At 36.7% G+C, this 25,645-nt stretch overlaps 1 pseudogene; it reads right to left on the bottom strand.

Moving 5' to 3' along the window:
• Positions 1 to 18,506: 18,506 nt before the first annotated feature.
• LOC106976336 (transcription factor BTF3-like) overlaps positions 18,507 to 25,645 on the bottom strand; it is a 153,517-nt pseudogene continuing 146,378 nt past the window's right edge.

Here is a 25,645-nt window from a genome sequence, read left to right as displayed (position 1 = left end):
TCCCTCTCTCTTTTTCCCCATCCCATATGTTCATCTCTTTTGTTTCTTAAATTCCACATATGAGTGAAATCATATGGTATTTGTCTTTCTCTGACCGACTTATCTTGCTTAGCTTAATATACTGTAGCTCCATCCACATCATTGCAAATAACAAGATTTCATTGTTTTGATGGCTAACATTGCATTGTATGTATATACCACATCTTCGTTATCCATTTAACCATTCACCAGTCGATGGATGTTTGGGCTCTATCCATAGTTTGGATATTGTTGATAATGCTGTTATAAACATAGGTGTGAATGTACCCCCCTTTGAATCTGTATTTATGTATTATTTGGGTGAATATCTAGTGGTGTAATTGCTGGATAGTAGGGTAGTTCTATGTTTAACATTTTGAGGAACCTCCATACTGTTTTCCACCATGGGTACTCCAGCTTACATTCCCACCAACAGTATAAGAGGGTTCCTCTTTCTCTGCATCCTCACCAACACCTATTGTTTTCTGTGTTGTTAATTTTAGCCATTCTGACAAGTGAAAGGTGGTATCTCATTATGGTTTTGATTTGTATTTCCATGATGATGAGTGATATTGAGCCTTTTTTCATGTGTCTGTTAGCCTTCTGGATGTCTTCTTTGGAAAACTGTCTATGTATTTTGCCCATTTCTAAACTGGATTGTTTGTTTTTTGGGGGTATTAAGTTTAATAAATTCCTTATAGATTTTGGATGCTAACCCTTTATCAGATATGTCACTTTCAAATATCTCCTCCCATTCTGTCGGTTGCCTTTTAGTTTTGTCGATTGTTTCCTTTGCTGTGCATAAGGTTTTTACCTTGATGAAGTCTCAATAGTTTATTTGTGCTTTTTGTTTCCCTTGCCTGCAGCAGCGTGTCTAGTAACAAGTTGCTCCAGCTGAGGTCAAGAGGTTGCTGCCTGTGTTCTCTTCTAATCTTTTAAAGGTCTCCTGTTTCACATTTAGGTCTTTCATCCATTTTGAATTTATTTTTATGTATTGTGTAAGAAAGTGATCCATCCAGTTTTATTCTTCTTCATGTTGCTGTCCAGTTTTCCCAAGACCATTTGTTCAACAGACTGTCTTTTGTCCATTGGATATTCTTTCAGGGTTTCTCAAAGATTAGTATACCATATAGTTGCGGGTTCATTTCTGGGTTTTCTATTCTGTTTCACTGATCTATATGTCTGTTTTTGTGCCCGTACTATACTGTATTGATGACTACAGCTTTGTAATATGGCTTGAATTTCAGAATAGTGATGCCTTCAGCTTTGCATTTCTTTTTCAGGATTACTTTGGTTATCCAGGGTCTTTTTGTGGTTTTATGATTGTTTGTTCTAGCTCTGTAAAAAATGCTGGTGGTATTTTGATGAGGATTGCATTAAATGTGTAGATTGTTTTGGGTAGTATACACATTTTTTAAATGTTAATTCTTCCAATCCACAAGCATTAAAAGTTTTTCCATACTTTGTGTCCTCTTCAATTTCTTTTCATAAGTGTTTTACAGTTTTCAGATTACAAATATTACCTCTTCAGTGTATTTCTAGGCATCTTCTGGTTTCAGGTGCAAATGTAAATAGGATAGATTCTTTGATTTCTCTTTCTGATGCTCCATGTTTGGTGTATATACATGCAATATATTTCTTTTTTAATTTGTCATGTTTATTTATATTTGAGAGAGAGAGAGAGAGAGAGAGAGAGAGAGCATGAAGAGTGGAGGGCCAGAGAGAGAGAGAGAGAGAGAGAGAAAGAATCTGAAGCACGCTCCAGGTTCTGAGCTGTCAACACAGAGCCCAATGTGGGGCTTTAACCCACGAACCATGAGATCATGACCTGAGCCAAAGTCATATGCTCAACTGAGTGAGCCATCCAAACACCCCAGAATGCAACATATTTCTGTATGGTGATTTTATGTCCTGCAATTTTGCTGAATTCATGTACTACTTCTAACAATTTTTTGGTGGAGTCTTTTGGGTTTATGCATAGACTATCAAAGAGTGAAATATTTTGACTTCTTCCTTTTTTATTTGGATGACTTTATTTCTTTTTATTGTTTTATTGTTGAGGCTAAGACTTACAGTACTATGTGAAATAGTAATGGTGAGAATGGACATGCCTATCTTGTTCCTGACCATAGAGAAACAGCTCTAAACTTTTCCCCATTGAGGATGATATTAGCTGTGGGTCTTTCATATATGATCTTGAAGATGTTGAGGTTGTCTATCCCTACTTTATTGACGGTTTTTTATCAAGAATGGATGCTGTATTTCATCAAATGCTTTCTCTACATCTATTGAGAGAATCATATGATTCTTACCCTTTATTTTATTAATATGATGTATCACGTTGATTAACTTGTGAATATTGAACAAACCCTGCAGCCCAAGAATAAATCCCACTTGATGATGAATAATTATTTTAATGTACCATTGGATTTGATTTGCTAGTATCTTATTGAGAATTTTTGCTTTCAGTTTCATTAGAAATGTTGGCCTCCATTCCCCTATTAGTGGGGTCTTTGTCTGGTTTTGGAATCAAGGTAAACCTGGTCTCATAGAATGAGTTTGGAAGTTTTCCTTCCATTTCTATTTTTTGAAACAGTTTGAAAAGACTAGGTATTAACACTTCTTTATGTTTTTTTATTGATTTCAGGAGTAGAAGTTAGTGATTTATCATTTATATATAACACCAGTGCTTATCATGAGAGCCCTCTGTAATGTCATTACCCATTTAGCCAGTCCATCCACCAAACTCTCATCTAGCAACCCTATTTGTTCTCTATAGTTAAGAGTCTCTTGTGGTTTACCCCCCTTGTTTTTATCTAATTTTATTTTCCTATCCCTTCTAATGTGTTCATCCATTTTCATTCTTAAATACCACATATGAGTGAAATATATGGCATTTGTCTTGCTCTGACTGATTTACTTTGCTTAGCATAATACACTATAGCTACATCCACATTGTTGCAAATAGCAAGAGGTCATTCTTTTTGATAAACTTTATTGTATATATACCACATCTTCTTTATCCATTCTTCAGTCAATGGACATTTGGGCTTTTCCATAATTTGGCTATTGTTGATAGTGCTACTAATAACATTGATATGCATATGTCTGTTTGAATTAGTATTTTCTATCATTTTGTTAAACACCTAGTAGTGCAATTTCTGGCTTATAGGGTTCTTCTATCTTTAACTTTTTGAGGAATCTCCATACTGTTATCTAGAGGGGCTGCAACAGTTTACATTCCCATCACAGGTGTAAGTAGCATTTCCCCTTTCTCACCAACACCTATTTTTTTTCCTGAGTTGTTAATTTTAACCATTTGACAGGTGTGTGGGGGGAGGGTATCTCATTGTAGTTTTGATTTGTGATCTCTGATGATAACTGATATTGAGCATTTTTTCATGTCTGTGGGCCATTTGTATGTCTTCTTTTGAGAAACATCTGTTCATGTTTTCTGCCTATTTCTTACCTGCATTATTTATTTTGGGGGTGTTGAGTTTGATAAGTTTTTAATAGATTTTGAAAACTTGACAGCAACATGAAGAAGAATGACACTGGACCACTTTATTACACCATATAAAAAATAAATTCAAAATGGATGAAAGACCTAAATGTGAGACAGGAAAACATCAAAATCCTAGAGTAAAATACAAGCAGAAAACTCTTTGACCTTGGCCAGAGCAACTTCTTACTAGGCACATTCTGGAGGCAAGGGGAACAAAAGCAAAAATAAACTATTGGAACTTATTCAAGATAAAAAGCTTCTGCACAGCAAAGGAAACCATCAACAAAACTAAAAGGCAACATACAGAATGAGAGAAGATATTTGCAAATGACATATTCAATAAAGGGCTAGTTTCCAAAATCTATAAAGAACTTAACTCTTCTTTAAATGTGTGGTAGAATTCCCCTTGGAAGCCATGTGGCCCTGGACTTTTGTTTGTTGGGAGATTTTTGATTACTGACTCAGTTCATTTGCTGGTTTGGGTTATTTTCAAATTTTCTATTTCTTTCTGTTTCAGTTTTGGTAGTTTTTTGTTGTTGTTGTTTGAGATTTGTCCACTTCTTGCAGATTTCCCTGTTTGTTCATCTATAATTGTTCATAACATTCTCTTACGATTTTTTGTATTTCTATGGTTTTGGTTGTGATATCTCCTCTTTCGTTCATGATTTTATTTAGTTAAGTCCTTCTCTCTCTCTCTCTCTCTCTCTCTCTCTCTCTCTCTCGCCAAATCTGGCTAGGGGGTTATCAATTTTATTAATTATTTCAAATAAGCAGCTCTTAGTTTTGTTGAGTTGTTCTCCTGTTTGTTTTTGTTTGTTTGTTTGTTTGTTTGTTTCTATATCATTTATTTCTGATCTAATCTTTATTATTTCCCTTCTTTGGCTGGCTTTCGGTTTTATTTATTGTTTCTCTTCTAGCTCCTTTGGGTGTAAGGTAAGGTTAGGCTGTGTATTGGAGACTTTTCTTGTTTTGAGGTAGACCTGTATTGCAATATAATTCCCTAATAGGACTGCCTTTGCTGAATCCCAAAGCTTTTGTCCTGTCGTGTTTTCATTTTCATTGGCTTTCATGTGTGTTTTTTTTTCTTCTTTAATTTCATGGTTAACCCATACATACTTTAGTAAGATGTTCTTTAACCTCCATGCATTTTAGACCTCTCCAAAGTTTTTCTTATGATTGACTTCAAGTTTCAGAGCATTGTGATCTGAAGATATGCATGGTACACTCTTGATCTTTTTGTTCTTGTGAAGGGCTGCTTTGTGACTGAGTATGGGATATATTCTAGAGATATACTCCATGTGCACTTAAGAAGAATGTGTATTCTGTTGCTTTAGTATGAAATGTTCTGAATATATCCATTAAGTCCATCTGGTCCAGTGTGTCATTCAAAGCCATTATTTCATTGTTGATTTCCTGCCTAGGTGATCTTTCCATTGCTGTCAGTGTGGTGTTATTGTTCCCTACTATTAATGTATTATTATCAATGAGTTTCATGTTTGTGATTAATTGATTTACATATTTGGGTGCTCTCAAGTTGAGAGCATAAATATTTACAATTGTTAGATCTTGTTGCTGAATAGACTAAATTATGATATAGTGCCCTTCTTCATCTCTTATTACAGTCTTTGGTTTAAAATCTAGTTGTCTGATATAAGCATTCCTACTCTGGTTTTCTTTTCATGGCCATTACCAGGATAGATGTCATTCCATCCCCTTGCTTTTAATCTGTAGGTGCCTTTAAGTCTAAAATGAGTCTCTTGCAAGCAGCATAGAGATGGGTCTACTTTTTATCCATTCTTACATGCTATGTCTTTTCATTGGAGCATTTAGTCCATTTACATTCAGAATGATTATTGATATATATAAGTTTAGTGTCATTGTGTTACCTGTAATGTTGGTGTTTCTGGTAATGTTCTTTATTCCTTTCTTTTTTTCTCTTTTCTCTCTCTCTCTCTCTCTCTCTCTCTCCCTTTCTAGTCTTTGTTGCTTTTGTTTTTATCCCCCATTCAGAGAGTCCCCTTTAATATTTTTTACAAAGCTGGCTTAGTGGTCATAAACTCCTTTAATTTTTGTTTGTGTGGGATACACTTAATCTCTCATTCTATTGCGAATGACAGCTTTGCTGGATAAAGTATTCTTGGTGAATATTTTTCCCACTCAACACATTGAATATATCCTGCCATTCCCTTCTGACCCACCATGTTTCTTTGGACAGATCTACTGCAAACCTGATCTGTCTTTACTTGTAGCTTAAGGACATTTTTTCCCATGCTTCTTTCAGGTTTTTTTTCCTTCTCTGTTATTTTGTGAATTTGACTATGATATGTCCAGATGATTGTTGGTTTTTGTTGATTTTAATGTGAGTTCTCTATGCTTCTTGGATTTCAATATCCATATCCTTCCTTAGATTGGGGAAGTTTTCAACTATAATTTGCTCCCATCAACCTTATGTCTTTTTTTCTCTTTCTTCATCTTCTGAGACTCCTATGATACTGATGTTATTATGTTTTAAAAAGTTGCTGAGTTCTCTAAGTCTATGTTCATGATACAATACCTTCCTTTTCCTCTTCTTTTCAGTTTCATTATATTGAATAATTTTATCTTCTATATCACCAATTCATTCTTCTCTTTTGCCCATTCTTATTACTATGGCATCCATTTGGGTTTCCATCTTAGTTATAGCATTTTTAAATTTATCCTCAGTAGATTTTAGTTCTCTTATCTCTGCAGTAAGAGACTCTCTAGTGTCTTCTATGCTTTTTTCAAGTTCAAGTCCAGCTAGTATCCTCATAATTATTATAAATTCTGGATCAGACATCTTACTTATATCTGTATTAATTAAATCCCTGAGCATAATTTCTACTTCCTATTCTGTCTTTGGTGGTGAATTCCTATCTTTTCATTTCATCCAGGAAAAAAAAATCTACATAATTTAGATCTAGGTGTGGTTTGGTCTGCTTGTTAAAAGAAGCTGGATACAAAAAAAATAACATATATCTATATCTATCTATCTATCTATATATATAGTAAAAATTTAACATTTTTAAATTAAAAAAATAAATAAAAGGGACGTCAGATTCTATTTCCCCTTAGAAATGAAGCTTTGCAGAACTCAAAGCTTTGCAGCAAAGATCACCAGACTTGGTGCATGTGAGTGGTTTGCACTTGTCTTCTGAGGGAAGAGCCGGTTGAGATTCTCAGGCTGACTTGCCCTAGTGGAAGTGCTCCTATAGGGCCCAAGAGGGCAGAGCCTGGTGTAGTGACCCAAGTCTCCACTTGGTGGCACTGTTTAACTCACTGAGGTCCTCAGTGCTGGTGGAATAGGGGTGAAAATGGCTTCATCTTGCTCTCTTGTCCCTGGGCAGAGAGTTCATGCCCACCATTCCTCAAGGTGCCCTCACAAATGAGGAAATAATCCCCCTTCCTGTTTCCCCAGCTTCTATCACATCCCCTCCTCACCCTGTTTGTGTCGGAACCATCTGCCTGCCAGACAGGACGGACCTTTGTTTTATCTCAAGTGTGGCTGTATTTCAAAATTCCAAACTTCAGAGACACCCTGCGATGAGGCCCTGTAATGATCTTCTGGGTGAAGTTCTTGCTGCACTAGGACCTGTCTTGTCCCAGAAAATAGTTTTGCAACGGCCCAGTGGATTGATTTGCTGCGTTCAGCCAGCAGGCATCTTAGATCTTATGCTGATGAATGGGGCAGCTCAAAGTAACCCTTTGGGTCCTTTGCCCCTAAGAGAGGCCATATCACCTCTATCAAATGCACTCCAAGCAGGAGAGCTGTTTGTCCCCCTGCATTCCAGGGGATCCTCAGACCATGCTGCCTGATACCAGATCTCTGCCTTCCTTCCCCATCAGAACACTGCCAGACACATCCCAGGCTATTGTGCTGACCTCTGAAATTTCAGACTCTGTGCTGCACTATTTATAAAGTGCTTGTAGTATTTAAACCCTCTCCTTTTTCCCAGTCAATTGTTTTGGGGAAGAATTTTCTTGTGCCATCCCCTGTGCATGTTTTCACTCTTTTTTAAAAAAAACTTTCTTTCCCTCTTTCTCTTTCACTCCTCTCTCTGTGGTTAGGACTTCGTCCCCTTGCAACACCCACAGCTCTTTTCTCCCACAAATAAACTCTGAATTTCCTACCTTCCGCGAGGTAGCCATTTTTTGTTTGTACACATTCAGCTTTGTTCTTTCAATCCTCAGATAAACTTCTGGGGTTTTAAGAATGATTTGATATTTATCTAGCTGTGTTCAAGTAAGGAGGCAAGCTAAGAGTCACCATACTCTTCAACTTTCTTGACCAAGTCTGCCTTCTTCCTAGTTTTAATTGGAAATTTATTTATTTATTTATTTAGGTATTGAGTTGTATAAATTATTTATATATTTTGGATATTAATCCCTTATTTGATATGTCTTTTGCAAATATCTTCTCCCATTCAGTATGCTGCCTTTTTTGTTGTCGATGGTTTCCTTTGCTGTGCAAAAACTTTTTTATTTTGATGAAGCCCAATAGTTGAATTTTGTTTTTGTTTCCATTGCTAGAGGAGACATGTCTTGGAAAATATTTCCATGGCCAAAGTGAGAGATATTACCACCTACGTTCTCTTTTAGGATTTTTATGATTTCAGGTCTCATATTTAGGTCTTTAATCTATTTTGAACTTATTTTTGCAGATGGTACAAGAAAGTGGTCCCATTTCATTTTTTGCATGTAGCTATCCAGTTTTTTCCAACATCATTTGTTTAATAGACTTTTTCCCATTGTATATTCTTGTTTCCTTTGTCAAATATTAAATGACCATAAATGTGTGGGTTTATTTCTGGGCTCTATTCTGTTCTATTGATCTATGTGTCTATTTTTGTGGCAGTACCATACAATTTTGATTACTACAGCTTTATTGTATATCTTGAAATCTGGAATTCTGGTATTTCAAGGTTTGTTCTTTTTTTTTTTTTCCTCAAGATTGCCTTGGCTCTTTGGGGTTGTTTGTGGTTCCATTCACATTTTAGGATTGTTTGCGCTAGTTCTGTGAAAAATGCTATTGGTATTCTGATAGGAATTGCATTAAATCTGTAAATTACTTTGGATAGTATGAACATTTTAACAATAGTGGTTCTTTTCATCTATGAGCATGGAATATCTTTCCATTTGTTTGTGTTATCTTCAATTTCTTTCATCAGTGGTTTATAATTTTTGAAGTACAATTCTTTCACCTCCTTGGTTAAGTTTTATTCCATGTCATCTTAAGGCTCAAAGGGCACACATTCTGAGACAGCCAAGCAGAAGGAAGCTGCATAGTCTTTTATGTTCTAGCCTCAGAAGTCAACTAATGTTACTTCCACTGTAGTCAGTGACATGGCCAGACAGAGATGGAGAAAAAGTAGAGTCGAGCTATGTGTAAGAAGAACAAGTTAAATGGGCTATATTCATATAGCTATCTTTGGAATATAGACTTGACTACACTGTGGCATATGTGGAAACAATATATGACTGAGATGCTATAACATATCAGTAAAGAAATGGGCTATTTCATAAGTTGTGCTGAGACATTTATATTTATAATTATACTTAATTATAATTATATTTAAAAGCTTGTATACTTATATCACCAACACCAAAATAAATTTTTTTTTTAAGTTTATATATTTATTTTGAAAGACAGAGATAAAGTGAGAGACAGCATGATTGGAGGAGGTTGCGAGAGAGAGAGAGAATCCCAAATAGGCTCCATGCTGTAATTGCAGAGTCCAATGTGGGGCTTGAACTCACAATCTGTGATATCATGACCTGAGCTGAAACCAAGAGTCGCCAATTGAGCTTAACCAATTGAGCTGCCAAGGTGTCCCCCCAAATCAATTTTTGAATGATTAAGTTCTAAGTGTGAAAGTCAAAACCTGGAAACTTACAGAAGAATAACATTATGGCCTCAAAGTAAGGACATTTTTTTAAGATACACAGAAAACTAAAAGGCTTACCTAAAATATGAGATTAATTTCATTACATCAAACTAAAGATGTCTGCTTATGAAAAGACACAATAAAGAAAGTGGGAAGACAAACTAAAAACTGGGCAAATATATTTGAAAAATGTAAAATGGACAAAATTTTAGTATCTAGAATATAAAGAATTCTCACAAATCAATAACAAAAAGACAAACAGCTCAGGGTACCTGGGTGGCTCAGTCAGTTAAGCATTTGACTTCATCTCAGGTCATGATCTCACGGTCTGTGATTTTGAGCCCCGTGTTGGGTTCTTTGCTAACAGCTCAGAGCTTGGAGCCTGTTTCGGATTCTGTGTCTCCTCTCTCTGCCCCTCCCTGGCTCGTGCTCTGTCTCTCTTGCTGTCAAAAATAAATAAAACATAAGAAAAATTTTTAAAAATAAAAAGACAAACAGCTCTGTAGAAAACTGAGCAGAAGCATGTGTAACCATTTCACAGAATAGGAAAAACAAAAGACCGTTAAAATATTTTTTTTTAAAAATTAGTCTCATTAAGAATCAGAGAGATTCAAATTACTAGCAAAATGAGACACACTGAAAAAAATTGGCAAAAATTAAGAAATTTGTTAAAATTAAAAAATGTGATGATACACAAATGTGGAACAACCATAATACTCATATTCTAATACTCTACTTCTGAAAGTTTGAAATTCTATAATCATTTTGGAAAACAACTTTGCAGTCTCAGAAAATTGAATATGCACATATTATATGATCCAGCAATGCAGAACGGATTAATAAATTGCAAGACAGTTACAAATTGGAATGTTTGAAAGTGAAAATGAATGGACCAAGCTACACACAACAATCTACACAAACTCTTATCATAATATTGATGGAAATAAAACAAGTGACAGAGTGCACACAACAAAATAAAATGTTTATAAATGCCAAATATATGCAAATAAAGTACATCACTTATGCATTCAATAATAAGAGAAAATACATTCAAAAAGTAAAATACAAAAATTCCACAAACTCTAAGTGGATTGCAGGCAATGGAGGCCAGAGAATGGAATGGGGATAGGAAAGGAGCACACAGGGAGATACAAAGGAATCATAATGCTTTATTTCTTAAGTTCAGTAGTGGATCTATTGTTATTCTTTTTGTTATTGTGCTTCATTTATTATATATATATTATAGCTATTTTAATCATATCAAACAGTACCTGATATACATAATGAATAATAAAAAGCATCTATTATACAAAATTAATGCATGACTATGCAAAGACATATGCCAAAGGACATTCACTGTAGCATTACTTTTTAATAGCAACAGACTGGAAACACCAAAATGTTCATATCAGAAGACTAAATAAAATGTTACACATAGAATGGGATCTTTTGCATCCATCATAAAGAATGTGAGATATTTGTATATCCTTACAGAGAAGTTAATCTTTGATATATCAACCGAAAAAAGTTGCACAGAAAGTTTAGAATTTGATTTAATTTTTATAAGAAAAAAACACCTTAAATATATGTAAATATATAAAATGTATGTAATATATCACATATAATATATAAAATATACTAATCTAGAAATAGTTTAATTTATAAATTTATAAAACATTTATATATCAATGTATAAAGCACTTGGTGTATGTAATGTGTATGTTTACATAAATGTAGATGTACTTGTATGTAACCTAAAAAATGCTAAAGGATACATAGTAAAATGTTATTGATGTTCCTTTCTTTAGAGTGTGAATGAGGAGAAAGAACATACTTTTACTTTTAAATGCTTATATTTCTCTATTTGATTTTTCTTCAAAAATTATAAACTTTATGGGGCTTGTGGGTGGCTCAGTTGGTTAAGCATCTGATTTCACCTCAAATCATGATCTTGCAGTTTGTGAGTCCAAGCCCCACATCAAGCTCACAAAGCCTGGAACCTGGTTCAGATTCTGTGCCTCCCTCTCTCTGTCCCTCCACTGTTCATGCTCGCTGTCTCGTTCTCTCTCAAAAATAAACATTAAAAAATCATACTTTTTTGTAAAATAAATAAAATATTTTCATTCAAATTAATCACACATCTCTTCTCTTTCTGACTGTCATTAAAAACAAGTCCTGCCACAGCCAATAAATCCCCATTCTATTTTTTAAAAGATAATCCAGGCATCATACATGCTGCTTTAAAGGAGCTCTCTGCTATGATCTGGTTGACAATAGACTGTTTGGTTATGATTTGGTAAGAAGGAGGTAATCAAAGGCAGTCTTTTTGTATATAAAGGCCATGGTTGACTAACATATTCTACCTCAGGGATTGCTGAAATATCAGAAATAAATGAAAATGTATTTTTCTGTTCTTGAGCAAAGTTGTTTCTTTTTTTCTCATTTGTTGATAGTACTCTTATTTTTTGTTCTTGTATACCTTTTCCATACAAACCAGGTCAATTAAAGCCGCTGTGACTGTGGCCTTGCCAATGTTCAAAAGCAGTTACATGTTTTGAACTGCTGCATGTGCTCTTGCTTTCCAGGGTAGCTCTCTTTCCTTCCTTATACCCTTCCTACTAGGGCTTGTATCAGCAGGCTCATAGAATATAAGCATCTGAACCTGGGAACAATATTAAGAGATAATATATTGTGTTTATATAGGTGTTATCTCTGTTATTCAATCTACTGACATTTGCATTCTTTCCTTGTTACAAAAGCTGGCATTTTTTCCCCTTGTGGAGCTAAGGGCCATTTCATATACTAAAGGAATGTAGAATCAAGGTAGTGCCATGCTGATCTTTCTGACTACTGTACTTCTTGTCCATTATAATCCAAAAGCTTTCTTTCTCAGGCTTTTGTTCTCTCCTACCCCCATCAGCCCTTCAAAAGTGCCCATTGCTTAGTAAAGCATAAAAAATAAGAAAAACATTCCTGCTGTGAATCAAAGCCCCAAACTGTCCACTTTCATTTTTTAAATAGTGCATTATAAAGCTGGAAGAACCACCACCATAGCAGTATATATTGAAGAATATACAACCTCAAGAGCCGAGAGCATTCCAAAGGTTTTAAGACTGCTCTTAGAAAACTGAGCCAAAAAAACCACAAAACCCCCACATTCTCCAATTTGTGAATTTTAAAACAGAAGAGTAGAAAAAATAATATTTGTAAATCATTTGTGATTTAAAGAGATAAAAACTTCAAAAGCAACATGGTATTTACATGAGACCTATAGAAAAATATGAATTACCTAAAGCATAGAATTAATAATTGGTTAAATAAATGTCACAAGAAACTTTAACTTGAGTTGGTGAGACATTCTGCAGTAAGAAAGACTAAATGTGTAGCTTACGTGTCTTTTGCTATATTTCCTAAAGTGCATTTCACTGACAACTTTTAATCTGCTTTAGGCTCCTTTCCTACTCTCTCTTTCTGCTTCCTCCTCCTCCTTTCTTCATCACCACTCCTGTTCAGTAAACTATTTGCATGCTAAAAATTAACTTTCGCTATTACTATTTGCCAAAGTAATTCTGCCAGCTTACCTACTATTTCTTCATCCTGACTTCCCACATTTGGCTTTTCTCCATCTCTCATCACTTTTCTCACTCTGAATGTTCTTTTTTCTTTTTCTTTCTGTTGATGGCTGCCTCAGGCTACACGGTAGACTGAAAGATGAATAATTTTATATTTTAAAAGTATATTTTTGACTTATAATAATGAAGCTGTTCTTGGAGAAATGAAAAAATCTGATAGCTACATGTTTGACTGCTAAGCTGTAGCCAAATAAAGGTCAGAGGGCAGGCAGTCTGCCTATGCAAACTACTGCCAGTAGTATTTTGTACAAAGTATTTTGGCTGCCATCCTACAGTAGTACCAGGCTGTGTTATCTTTTGTGCCAGGCACCTGTCATTAGGACCAGAGGAGGCTTTCACTTTGAGATGCATGCAGAACAAAGCATAATACGATTTTTTTAAAATTTTTTAATGTTTGTTTGTTTTTTGACAGAAAGAAAGAGACAGAGCATGAGCGGGGGAGGGGCAGAAAGAGAGGGAGACACAGAATCCGAAACAGGCTCCAGGCTCTGAGCTGTCAGCACAGAGCCCGACGCGGGGCTCGAACTCAGACTGTGAGATCATGACCTGAGCTGAAGTTGGACACTTAACCTACTGAGCCACCCAGGCGCCCCACAATTTCTTAAATTGATATGTAAAAGGTATACTTTTTTAGTATTAGTTTCTACTGTGAAGAAACACATTTCTATCAGAGACTTCCTGTTGTCAAGATATATGCAAAAATAAAATATAAGAAAATAGTTTAAAATTTAAATGGTGATTTGCCCAAATATTTTAATTTTCTGAAAAATCTGTTTATTAAAGGTTAAAGTGACTGATACATCTAGGGTTGCTTGAGAATTGCCTTTGGAAGATAACAAACCTCCTGTAATGTTAGCTCTTCAACTAATGGTTCTCAGTAAAAGTTAAATGATGAACTGGTTATCAATGTGGTACTTATTTTTTTTTTGTTTTGTTACAGTCATTTGCAAAATAAAAATTCCATAGGTTCAAAAATATTAGAATCACACAAATAGATTCTATTTAGATAGATGGAGAGCTTTCATAATTCCTGAAGATAAGCCCATGCAATATAGACAACTGCAGTTATCTCTTGGACAAATGAAGCTTAGGTTCTTAAGCCAATGTATTTCCATTAGGAAGTAACAATATTGCAGTCTTGGAAGAAGGTGAAGTAGAAGGGCCCTAAGCTCACCTCATCCCATGAATACTATCAGATAACACTGATATCCGTATAAATAACCCAGAAAAGGATCTGAATACTGGTGGAACAAACTCTAGAACTAAACGTAGAAAAGGGGCCACATTGAAGAAGCCAGGAAGAGTGGAGACATGATTTGGAAGTTAAACAGAGGAGACCATGGGGAAGGAGATGATGGTACAGAGAGGGTTGAAAAACAGACTTTCACACCAGGTAGCCCCCATAAATTAGATGAATCCCCATAACATTTGGTTAGAAAATGAGAGGGAAAGAATTTCATGAGTTCTTACAGCCAGTAGGAATTAAAGCCTGGAATTTAGAAAATTGGCTTGGCTCTGGGGGGAGCCCCGATGGCATTGGGAAGTGAAGTCCCACCTTGAAAGAGACAACACAACAGACAGCTCTCAATGATATAACCTGGAAGCAGCAGTTTGAAAAATATCAGGGTCAAACAGGAAGGAAAGTGATTTACTCATCTCAGAGTGTGGCTTGGAGAGGGAAGGATCACAGGGAGACCCCTTTAGGAACAAAAGAGCTGGCAGGTACCATTTTCCTCACCTACCCCTCACCATAAACACAAGGCCATCACAGGAACCAGCATAGCGTCTACACTTGCTATTTAAATTGTTAACACCAAGTCTTATCACCCCATGCTTTGGAGGCTCTACCCTTCCCAATCACACTTGCCTCAGTCCTTGTGCTGCATGCCCCTTCTCATAGAAGACCTGAACAAACCCCACCACAACACCCCTTCTCCTGATCTGCACATTTTGCAGGACCTCAGTTCTGGCAGCTGTGGCATTGGAAAAATTCATTTCCAAGCAGACCAGTACATAATGTGTTAAAAATACTCCACCCACCTGGGGACCAAACACTGTCCACAGCAGGCAAGAAGAGACTCTGAAGACATCACTACTGAAGGGAAAAGAGGTCAGGACTCAACAGCAGGCCATAGACAACACACATAGGAGACATTCCCTGAAATGCCAGGACTAGAGAGCAAAGGGCACTGCACTGCAAGGCACTGCAAGACCTCTGTTTTATAAAGCCATTATCTTCAAGAGCAAGAAATGTACCTGACTTTCCAAACACACATAAACAGACACAGAGAGTTAGACAAAGTAAAGACACAACACAGAGAAATATGTCCCAAATGAAAGAACAGGACAAAATCACAGGAAGAGACTTAAGTGAAATGGAAATAATAATATATATGATAAAGAGTTTAAAGTAATGATCATAAAGATACTCACTGGACTTGACAAAAGAGTGGAGCACATCAATGAGACCCTTAACAAAGATATGTCAAAGAATTAATCCAAAATGATTAATTTAAATGGAATTAAAAATACACTTATTAGAATAAATAGCAGGTTAGAGGAAGCAGAGGAGCACATTAATGACTTGGGAGACAGAGTAATGGAAAGTAATCAAGCTGGGCAAATGAGAGGGAAAAATTATGCTGAGAATAGTCTTAGGGAACTCAATGACACCATTGACCATAACATTCACATTATAGAGATCCCAGAAGAAGAGACAGGAAATGGAGCAGAAAATTTATTTGAAGAAATAATAGCTGATTCTGTAATCTGGGGAAGGAATCAGGTATCCAGATCCAGTAGGCACAGAAACTCACCCTGAAAAATCAACCATAAGAAGTCCACACCAAGACAGTAATTAAAATGACAAAAAGTAGTGATAAAGAAAGTAAATTTAAAAGTAGCAACGGAAAAGACAGTTACATGCAAGGGAAACCTCATAAAGCTATCAGCAGATTTTGCAGCAGGAATTTTGCACCCCAGAAGATACTTTCAAAGTTATAAAAGGAAATGACCTGAAGCTAAGAATACTCTTTCTAGCGAGGCTATCATTCAGAATAGAAGAAGAGATAAAGCATTTCCCAGATAAATAAAAACTAAATGAGTTTGTGACCACTAAACCAGCCCAGCAAGATATATGAAAGAGGACTCTTTGAGGTGAAAGGAGAGACAAAAGTGACAAAGCCTAGAAAGGATCAGGAAAAAAAAATCTCCAGAAACAATGACAAAACAAGTAGTAAAATGGCAATAAATACATCTATTCTATCAAATATCTTTGATTGTCAATGGACTAAATGCTCCAATCAAAGATATAAGGTAACTGAATGGAAAAAAAAGGACCCATTTATATGCTACCTAAAAGAGAATCATTTTAGACCTAAAGCACCTGCAGATTGAAAGTGACAATAGCAATCACAGGAGGATTCCACCTGTCACCAGCATTGCCACTCACTTCTCACTTTTTCTTGGCTCCTCAGGCCTATCAGGGCTTACTTATTTCACTGTGGGAAGTTTTTTCTACTCCTTCCAAGCTGGCACCAAGCTTGGTTTTTATTTGTCTGAGAAGGCTTGTTAGATGAACTGATGATCTTGTGTTTCCTCATCTGTCAATAGGAGTGGGGGAAAGATACACAGTCTATCATTAATGCTCTGGAGAAATATGGCGATGTTACACACTCTGACCCTTCAGTGCAAATGGGTGTAAAAATAAAGCTGAAGTAGCAATACTTATATCAGATTTCCCAAAGATTGGAGTCAGCAGTCTTATTCCCTATGTTAAGGTGAAGACCAACCCCAAAGTGTGAGGCCAAGTCTGGTGTTTGGTTGAAGCCAAGAGAATGGAGGCCTCCTGAAGTCAATGTGAGCTTCTTTGAGCCTTAAAATGTTCCCAACACCCAGGAGTTGTTCCCATTTCCTACACTGGAGGGTAAATGGGGAAGGGGTCACTAGCACCTTGGCCAGGACAGGAAGGAAGCCAATTTGGTGTCCTGACCCACATAGCTCATCCCATTCATCAAGTCAGAATATGTAACACATTCATGTTTCCCCAGGTCATTAGTGAGAAGCCATGTATCTTTCACTCTCTCCTGTTGACGGATGAAGAAAAAGAGGATGATTTGTTCATCTAACAAGCCTTCTCAGACAAATAAACAAGACTTTGAGTGCCTGTTGTTTGATACATCTCAGCCTGATGTCTGGCCTGGTGGGAGGGTCAGAAAGGATGTGGCACAGCATTAAAAGCCCCAGCTTTGTGGCAGCTGGATCTAAGGCCAAATACCAGCTCTCTTCCAATGAACCCTCTCTCTTCCATCCTCCCCTGAGAGATCTTTATGGTACATGAGAAGAGGCATCTTTGGAACAAACAGACCTGGGCATGGATTTGATATAGACCTCATAGCTAGGTGGATTCAGGCAACTTAGCTTGAGTATTGACATAATGATCAGTGAGCCTCTGGTGGCAAGGAACAAAAACCCATCTTGAAGCAGCGTAAACCAACTGCGAACTTCAAAAGGAACTGGAGTTTCAAATGAGCGATATGTGCCCTGTTCCCTCTCTCTTATTGTCTCTGCCTTAGTTCATTCTTCTCCCAAAAAAAAGCTGATTTTAGGGGCAAGGATGTTGGATATTGCTAGCTGCAAGCTAACAGACTGTCAATGTCATAACTCAGGGGAAACATTTCTTTCGTCTAGCTTTTATCTATAAGAATCCAAAGAGTGAGCCATGTGCCCTTCCCTGGAGCAATCAATCAATGGCTGGTGGAAGGGACTGTATATTTGCCCCTGCCAAGGTCAATGTCTTACTATGGTCAGAATGCATAAGTTTTATTAATCGAAAAGCAGGAAGAGTTAGTGTTTTGAAGGTGGATCATGCTAGATGAAATTTTTATAATCAAGGTAATAATAGTGAGAGTGTATGTGTGCAATATAATCACAGCCCACCCCTTCACTCCAAAGTGGACATGTGTATATATATGCAAACATACAGTGTCACTATTATTACCTTGATTATAAAAATTTCATCTAGCATAATCCACTGGCCCACATATAGTCAAATGCACCTGCCCTGACCCTAAGGTGAGACCACCTGAAACCATAGCACATCCAACTTTAAGCCCAGCATATCTCAGGCATTAGTGTTTCTCTCCATCAGTTCTCAGTGTTTTGTTTTGTTTTGTTTTTTAATTTGCATTATACTGCCATTGAAAATCTTTATTCAAACTTCATCAGAGATTACCAGCCATATTACATGCCATGATCAGCTTTCTATAAACAACTGTCCTTTCTGTGTACAAAGCAAATAACTTTATTAACATTGTTTCAAACTTTATTTCAAGTTTTCTTAAGCCCAATTAGCTGCACAGAATGAATTGTGTGTAAACAAATAATGAAAAGAGCTGCAGTGTTGAAGAGGTTGGACTTAGCCATATAATAGATCTAGATTTTATCAGATCCTGAGCAAACATTTAAAAAGCAGTCATAATATAAAACAGCAGCTCCCAGAAACTTCTTCAAGTTTTATCTTCTTCAGAAGTTGACTCAATTCACTTTGCTTCATTCTTTGAAGCTTCATCAAAATTGTACACAAGATCTAGAATTTCATCATCATCCACCTTTCTGGTAGCAAGTTGTGCTTTTTCATCCAAAGATTGTTTGGGCAGAGATTCAGCCAGTCTTCTGAAACTAGTCATACTGTTTGCATAAAGTTGGTTTAAGATACTGGGAAGCATTTCTGTAAGCTGCTTTATCTGAGTATGGCCTGTAATAATAAAAGTATTCACTGCCCGCAATGCCTGAACTTTAGGGTTGTTAAAGTGGATCACTGTTCCTTGGTTTGTGAACATATTTAGTTCTTCAATACCAGAGGTATTGTTTACCCTTAACCTCTTTAAGGAGAACTGAAGTTTTTTTTTTTGTTTTTTTTTTTTTCATCTGCTGTAGCTGTTCTCTGAACCACCTTCTTTTGGCAAGCTGTTCCTTTCCCACCAATGTGAACCTGTGCTTGCAGTTTATAACCACTAAACCAGTCCTACAAGAAATGTTAAAAGGGACTCTGAGTAGAAAGGAAAGACCATAAGTAAGAGCAGGATAAGGAAAAAACACAAAAGCCATAAAAAATACATATGTAAAATCAGTAAAGAGACTGACTGAGCCATAAACCTAGAACTGGTTGTTGGTGGGGGGAGAGAAGTAAAGAATGGGTTCAACTTAAGTGACAACCAACTTAAAAATAGATTGCTATATGCAGAAAATATTATATGCAAACCTAATGATAACCACAAACCAAACACCATTAACAGATATGCAAACAATAAAGAAAAAGGCACCCAAGTATATCACTAATGAAAGCCAAAAAATATGAAAGAACCCAAGAGAAATGATCAAATACTAAAAAACAACCACAAAATTAACAAAATGGCAATAAATACATATCTATCAATAAATCTTGGAATTAAATAAGATAAATGATCCAATCATAATACATAGGGAGACAGAGTGGATAAAAGAACAAGATTTTTCTATATGCTGCTTACAAGAGACTTACTTCAGACCTAAAGAAACCGGAATATTGAAAGTGAGGCGTTAGAGAAGCATTTATGATGGATCTATTCAAATGGATGTCAAAAGAAAGCCAGAGTAGTGAAACTTATATTGCACAAAATAGACTTTAAAACAAAGACCATTACAAGAGATAAAGGACACTATATAATAATAAAGGGAGACAACCAAACAAGAAGGTATAAAAATTGTGAATATTTACACACCCAACATGGAAACACACAAATATATAAAATACTTAAAAATAAACTTCAGGGAACTAATATATAGTAATAAAATAATACCAGGGGTTTTAACATCTCATTTACATCAATAGACAGATTGTCCAAACAGAAAATCAATAATGATTCAGTGGATTTGAATCCACTGGACCAGATGGATTTAACAGGCATATTCAGAACATTGTATCTTAAAATAGAAGAATACACATTCTTTTCAAGTGCACATGGAATATTCTCCAGAACAGATCACATGTTAGGCCACAAAACAAGTTTCAACAAATTCAAAATGATCAGGCATACCATGCATCTTTTCTGACCACAATGCTATACAACTAGAAGTCAACCACAAGAAAAAATCTGGAAAGACCACAGATAACATACTGCTAAACAATGAATGGGTCAACCAAAGAATCAAAAAGGAGAAAGATCTCCTCACAGAACTAGAACAAACAATCCTAAAATTTGTATGGAACCACAAAAGACCCCAAATAGCCAAAGCAATCTTGAAAAACAAAAGCAAAGCTGTAAGCATCACAATTTCCAACTTCAAGATATATGACAAAGCTATAGTGTTCAAAACAGTATGGTACTTGGTTGATGGGAGTGGTGGGAGGGGCAAGTGGGTGATGGGCATTGAGTAAGGCACTTGTTGGGATGAGCACTGGGTGTTGTATGGACATCAATTTGACAATAAATTATATTTAAAAAGATGTACCATAAATAAATGCACTTATGACTGTAAAAAATTAAAATAAATAAAAAATTAAAAAGTATAGCTCAACATAAAAAAAATCAGTATGGTACTGGCACAAAAATAGACACATACATTAATAGAACAGAATAGAAAACCCAGAAATAAACCCACAGCTATATGCGGAATTAATCTTCAACAAAGCAGGAAATAATATCTAATGTGAAAAAGACAGTCTCTTCAACAAATGGTGTTGGGAAAACTGGACAGCAACATGCAAAAGAATAAAACTGGGCCATTTTCTTACACCATACACAAAAATAAAATCAAAATGGATAAAATACTTAATGTGACACCTGAATCCACAAAAATCTTAGCGGAGTGGGGTGCCTGGGTGGCTCATTTGACTTCAGCTCAGGTCATGATTTTGCAGTTCATGAGTTTGCGCCCCTCATCGGGCTCTGTGCTGACAGCTCAGAGCCTGGAGCCTGCTTTAGATTCTGTGTGTCCGTCTCTCTCTGTCCCTCCCCTGTTCATGCTCTCTCTCTCTCTCTCTCAAAAATAAATAAACATTAAAAAAAAAGATTTAAAAATCCTAGAGGAGAACACAGGCAGTAACCTCTCTGACATCAGCTGCAACAACTTCTTTCTAGATGTATCTCCTGAAGCAAGGGAAACAAAAGCAAAAATAAACTATTAACACTTCATCAAAATAAAAAGCTTCTGCACTGTGAAGAAAAAAGTCAACAAAACTGAATGACAAACCTACAGAACAGAAGATGTTTGCAAATGACTTGTCTGTTAAGGGGTTAGTATCCAAAGTATATAAAGAACTGATAACCCAACACCCCACCCAAAAAAGCAAATAATCCAATTAAAAAAATGGGTAGAAGACATGAAGAGACATTTCTCTAAAAAAGACATCCAGATGGCCAACAGACACATGCTAAGATGCTCACCATCACTCATCATCAGAGAACTGCAAATCAAAACTACAATGAGATATCACCTTATACCTGTCAGAATAAGCTAAAATCAACAACACAAGAAACAGCAGGTTTTGGCAAGGATGTAGGGAAAAATGATACCTCATGCACTGTGATGCAGACACTGTGGAAAACAATTTGAGTGTCGTAAAAAAATTACAACTAGAGCATTAAGATGGAAGTATTGGATCCAGATACCCTATCGAGAGAGCGAGAGAGAGAGAGAGAGAGAGAGAGAGAGAGAGAGATGTTGGTGGAAGAGCTAAGATGGAAGAGTAGTAGGAGGACCCTTGGCTTGCCTGGTCCTTTGAACACAGCTAAATGAATATTAAATCATTCTGAATACCCAAGAAATGTATCTGAGGACTCACATGACAAACTACATAACTAGAGGGAGAGAAAAGGCCACATTGTGGAAGGCAGGAGGTGCAGAGACATGATTTGGGGGAGTAATGGGCAGAAGGTGTTATGAAGGGAAGGGAGCCCTGGTATTGGGAGAGGAGAGAGACAAGCACATAGGGGATCTCTCAAGGAAAACATTTTCCCAAAGACATTGGATGGAGAAACAAGAGGGACTGATTTTCATGAGTTTTTACAACCAGTGGAACTCAAAAAGTGGAGTTTTAGAGACCAGCCATATGGTTGGTGTGGAGCCCTGAGTGCACTGCAGTGCTATTATGACAAAGGAAGGTAGATAGATGGTGCAATCTGAGGATACCCTGGGATACACTAGGAGGGATTTTTTCCCTTCTTGGAGTGAATCTCGGAGAGGTAGCATTGCTTCTCCAGAGACAAAAGAGCTGGTAGACCCATTACACAATCCCACCCCTCAGCATAGGTGCAGACACACCTGCTGAGGGTGGCTAACCTGGACCCTGGCTCTTGGCTTTTCTTTACCCTAAATTCCATATGCCTGTACTTTGGTGCAACTGCCCTTCTGTAACAAAATTGCATCAGTCCCAGCATGGCAATACCTTTCCCTAGAGGACCAATATGTGTCCCCTTCACACCAGGTCCCTAACATTTGGAGTTTTAAAACTCAGCCTGTCTGGGATAGAACACAAGTACACAGCACTGCCTGGTGAGTAGCCTGAACACAGAAAGGGTGAAAACAGGGATCTGAGGGATACCTAGGTCATGTGAGGGAAGAGGGTTCACTCTACCGGGAGGGTTTCCCAGATGGCAATGGGTGTGACTTCCCCTATTCAAGGACAAGAGAGCTGGCTGAAGCCATTTCTGTTCCTTGCCCCCTTCGCATAAATTAATTTCAGTAAACAGCACAGCACCAACACTCATGGTTTTACCACTTACACCAAGCCTCACTCTCCTGTGCTCTGCAGGTGCTGTTTTTCTGTGGCAAGTGTGCCTGACAACCAGCGAAATGGACTCCTTTCCTTGAAGACCAGCACAAACACCCCACTTTTACCACATCTACTGACCATAGAGTTCTGCACAGCTTCATTTCTAGTGGAAATTCCATCAGGTCACTTTTAGCAAGAATACCAGAGCACACTAGTTAAAATTTAACATACTCTGACCAACGCCCAAACAATCCCCATTGCAAGCAAGGAGAAACTCTGTAGAGGACTTACCAGAGGAAAATTTCAGCCAAAATACAGCAACAGAGTACAGACAGCATACGCCAGAGATACTTTCTGGAGTGGCAGGCCCTGGACAGAATATGATCTCTTTTTTATAAAGCCATTACTGGGGTGCCTGGGTGGCTCAGTCAGTTAAGCATACGATTTTGGCTCAGGTCACCATCTCGCGGTCCGTGAGTTCGAGCCCCGCGTCAGGCTCTGAGCTGATGGCTCAGAGACTGGAGCCTTTTTCCGATTCTGTGTCTCCCTCTCTCTCTGCCTCTCCCCCGTTCATGCTCTGTCTCTCTCTGTCTCAAAAATAAATAAATGTTAAAAAAAATTAAAGCCATTACTCTTAGGACCAGTAAAAATAACAGGATTTCCTAACACACAGAAGACAGAGACCTAGACAAAATGCCAGGATGGAAGATTTCACCCCAAAGGAAAGCACAAGAAAAGGTTATAGCCAGGGATCTAATTGAAACAGACATAAGTAATATGCCTGATCTAGAATGTAAAGGAACAATCATAAGGATACTTGCTGGGTTTCACAAAACATAGAAGACAACAGGGAGTCCCTTACCACAGAGATAAAAGACCTAAAAAAGAGTTGGGCCAAGTGAAAAATGCAATAGCTGAGATATGAAAGTGACTGGGTGTAATGACCACAAGGATGGGAGAAGCAAAGGAACAAATAAATGATATAGAAGATAAAATTATGGAAAATAATAAAGCTGAAAAGAAGAGAAGGAAGGAAAATATTAGATCACGAATGTAGCCTCACAGAATTCAGTGTCTCAATTAAGTGTAAGTGCATTCATATCATAGGAGTCCCAGAAGAGGAAGACAAAGAAAAGGGGAAGGTTTATTTGAGAAAATTATAGCTGAAAATGGCCTTAATCTGGTAAAGGAAACAGACATCCAAATCCAAGAGACAAATAAATCTCCCCACAAAATCAGCAACAACAACAAAAACTAACACCAAGACATGTCATAGATAGATTTATAAAATATAGAGATAAAGAAAGAAATCCTAAAAGCAACAAGACAAAGGAAGTCCCTAACTTACAAGAGAAGACAAATAATGGTAGCAGCAGACGTCTTCACAGAACCTTGGTAGGCCCTAAGGGAGTGGCATGATATATTCAACCTGGTGAATGGAAGAAATATACAACAAAGAATACTCTATCCAGCAAGACTGTCATTCAGAATGGGAGAGATAAAGAGTGTCCAAGACAAACAAAAACTAAGAGTTCATGACCACTAAATCAGCTCTGCAAGAAATACTAAAGCAGACACTTTGAGAAAAAAAGACAAAAGCAACAAAGACTAGAAAGTAATGAAGAAAATCTCCAGAAATGATGATAAAACAAATAATAAAATGGCACTTAATTCATATCAAACAATAACCACGCTAAATCTAAATGCTCCAATTAAAAGACATAGAGTTTCAGAATGGAAAAAAAAAAAGCCCTATCTTTATGTTGTTTACAAGAGACTCATTTTAGATCTAAAGACACCTGCAGATTGAAAGGGAGGGGGTGGAGAAATATTTACCATGCAAATGTACATCAAAAGAAAGCCAGAGTAGCAATACTTATATCAGACAAACTAGATTTTAAAACAATGACTGTAACAAAAGATGAAGAAGGGCACAAGTTCATAATAAAGGGGTCTACCAAAAATAAGATCTAACAATTGTAAATATTTATGCCCCCAACTTGAAGACATATAATTATATAAAATACTTAATAATAAACATAAAGGAACTCATTGATAATAATACAATATTTAGTAGGGGAAGTTAACACCCCACTTACATCAAAGGACAGATTATCCAACCAGAAAATCAACAAGTAAAAAATGGCTTTGATGACACACTGGATCATATAAACTTTACAGATATATACAGAACATTCCATCCTAGAGCAGCAGACTATACATTCTTTTCAAGTGCACATGGGACATTGACCAGAATAATCACATATTAGGTCATAGATCAGGCTTCACAAATACAACAAGATTCAGATCATACCTTGCATATTTTGTGACCACAATGCTATGAAACTTGAAGTCAGTCACACACAAAAAATTGGAAAGACCACAAATACATGGAAGTTACAGAACATCCTACCAAAAAAACTAATGGGTTAACCAGGAAATTAAAGAAGAAATTTTAAAAAATACACTGAAACAAATGATAATGAAAACATAATGGTCCAAAATTGGGGGTATGCAACAAACTGGTCATGAGAGGGAAACATATAAATACAGGACTAATTCATGAAGCAAGAAAAATCTGAAATATATAATCTAACCTCACACCTAAAGGAGCTAGAAGAAGAATAGAAAATTAAGGCTAAATCGAGCATAAGAAGGGAAATAATAAAGTTTAGAGCAGGAATAAATGATATAAAATCAATTAAAAAACAATAGAACACATCAATGAACCAGGAGCTTGTTCTTGGAAAGAATTAATAAAATTAATATACCCTTAGCCAGACTTATCAAAAACAAAAGAGAGAGGTCCTAAAGAAAATCAGGAATGAAAGAG

This window comes from Acinonyx jubatus, chromosome X (genome assembly GCF_027475565.1).
Source record: "Acinonyx jubatus isolate Ajub_Pintada_27869175 chromosome X, VMU_Ajub_asm_v1.0, whole genome shotgun sequence".
Classification (NCBI taxonomy): domain Eukaryota; kingdom Metazoa; phylum Chordata; class Mammalia; order Carnivora; family Felidae; genus Acinonyx; species Acinonyx jubatus.
The sequence above is the reverse complement of the archived record's forward strand: the minus strand, read 5'-3'. Positions and strand labels throughout refer to the sequence as shown.